The sequence below is a fragment of the Empidonax traillii genome, unplaced genomic scaffold (genome assembly GCF_003031625.1).
Source record: "Empidonax traillii isolate 1590-97213 ecotype Southwest subspecies unplaced genomic scaffold, ASM303162v1 scaffold2406:size25033, whole genome shotgun sequence".
Lineage (NCBI taxonomy): Eukaryota > Metazoa > Chordata > Aves > Passeriformes > Tyrannidae > Empidonax > Empidonax traillii.
In genome coordinates, this window is record NW_020957599.1 from 7,887 (window position 1) to 9,963 (window position 2,077).

Below are 2,077 nucleotides of genomic sequence, written 5' to 3' on the forward strand. Positions count from 1 at the left end.
TGATCCCTGAACTCCTGCCTTCAGGCCCGGCAGCAAACCCCGACACCAGATCCCTGTTCCCGCAGGGTGCTCTGGTGAGCAACGTCCAGGACTCTCCTCTGTGCACGGAGCATTTTTCCTGCCTGCTCTGAACAGCCTCTGGGCACGAGAGCACAGCCTGGGTGGCTCTGGTGTCAGCAGAGCCCAGATACAGGTGCAGGAAGAAGCAGTGGCTGTTCTGCAGCAATGTCCAAGACAGACTGGAACGGTCCCCTCCCTCTGGCCTCCTTTGGTCTGATTTCTGACTGTGTCTGATGCAGGGGCTGCGATTCCTGAACTGTGGGGACCAGACCTGGCCACGGTCTCCAGGCACTGCCTGGCAGTGCTCCCTAAGGTGGGATGGGCACGTGTCTGTGTCTCAGGCAGTGTGTGCTGCTTCTTCCTTTGCTTCCAAGCACACTCAAAACTCGCTCTTAAGCCAGGATGGTCACGGGTTCTGCCTTTGTTTTCCCATTTGCCCATAAACTGGGCCATCTTCACAGCAGACCCCAAAGGACTGACTTCCCTCCATCCTGGAAGCTGAGCCATACAAGGCCCTGCTTCAGCTTCTGCTGCTTTTTCCTTCCATTCCAAAAAGGCCTGGATTTAGAGTTCAGAAGCCCATGCATGTGTTTTTGAGGTGCCTGCATGGAGGAGAGGTTCAGCAGCTGCACCCCAAGGTTGATATCCCATCCCAGTCTCTAAGGATGGCAGCAGTGCCACCGCTGTGAGACACCTGAGTGTGGCAGGTGAGTCTGCCCTCAGGCACGGCCGTGGAAGTCAGTCAGGATGACAGGCTGAAGCTGCCAAGCGCTGCTGTGAGGCTGGGCAGTCAATAGAAAGCCCTTGTGGCCACTTTTCCTGAAGCCTTTGGCCCAAGCCCGTGCAATTGTGCCCACAGCATCCCCGCTTTTGGCATCCTGGCAGGGGCAGGCCACACGTGCTGCTTCCTGGCTGGGACAGGCCGTGTGGCCACCTCCAAGCACCAGCTTCTCAGGGATCCCCACAGCTCCAGGCTCTGCCCATCTGCTCTGCTGCAAGCCTTGAGGCTCCAGCAGAACCCCCCAAGGCCAAGGGCCTTTGGGGCACTTTCCCCTCCCCACTGCACCCCTGGGCAAGTGTTGCTGAGCACAAGGGCCCTTCTTCCCCTCTTCCCTCTATGGACACCAGGCACTCAAAAAAACTTCCTGAGTCTCTGTCTTTGATAAGATGTAGAGATGTATTTGATATTCCCACGCTGGTGTAAAAGGCAGTCCTTGCAGAGGAGAGCCATTTTCCTCTCCAGAGCCACTCTTGGAGCTGCTGCAATCTGGAGCAGGGAGCTGTCTGTCCAGCTCTTAGCATGTACAGTTTGGAACTGACAGGCCTGCGATGCCGACTCTGATGTCCTCGCTCGTTCCTCAGGGCTGGAACAGAGAGGAACGGAGGCTACCGGAATCTGGTGGGTTTAGATTTCGATTTTGGTGTGGGTTTTGGTTTTGGTTTTTATTTCTGGAAATCCTTAATGATTCTCATGGTTTCAGCTGCCCGCTTTGTGATGGCAGGGCTGTCAGTAGTCATGCCTTGAAGGGCTGGAAGAGAAAAGGACAGAGCCAAGATCAGAGCCAGCATCTGCAGGGCCCCGAGGAGCTTCTCCTGCCAGGGCCATCCCACCCAGCTCTTGCCGTGGCCAGGAGGGAGCAGGGCCCAATGGGATCAGCCAGAAGGTGCTGGCCACCAACACCCCCGTGTCCCTGAAATCTCTCTCTGCTCTGCACATGCAGGAAGCAAAGCCCTCCACACTTGGAGCACGATTGCAGCTCCCTGCCCAGGGTCTGCACTCTTCCACCAGCCCCCACTGACAGCCCACTGCCCACACTCACCCTCAATTATGACCTCTGAGATGAACTCATCCTGCTCCTCCCCCTTTCTCAGGTATTTGGCTGCGATCCCTGGGAACACAGATGCTGTCAGGGCTCCAGCAGTGTCACAGCTCCCCCGCAGTGGATGCAGCAGCCGGGGCTGGGGCCGAGCTGCAGCGGGGCGGGCAGGGACCTTGTGGCTCACCTATGAACCTGAG

The 2,077-nt window shown here is 57.4% G+C and overlaps 1 long non-coding RNA gene across 2 annotated transcripts in view; it reads right to left on the minus strand.

The window, feature by feature from the left end:
• Positions 1-2,077, minus strand: part of LOC114071896 — a 16,240-nt gene that overhangs the window by 7,543 nt on the left and 6,620 nt on the right. Inside the window, exon 3 of one of the 2 annotated variants that reach the window (XR_003574106.1) lies at positions 773-938. The exons of the other annotated variant lie outside the window; for it this stretch is intronic. This is a non-coding gene — a long non-coding RNA (uncharacterized LOC114071896). Of the gene's footprint in view, positions 1-772; positions 939-2,077 lie in introns of those variants that run through there. 2 annotated transcript variants of the gene reach the window in all.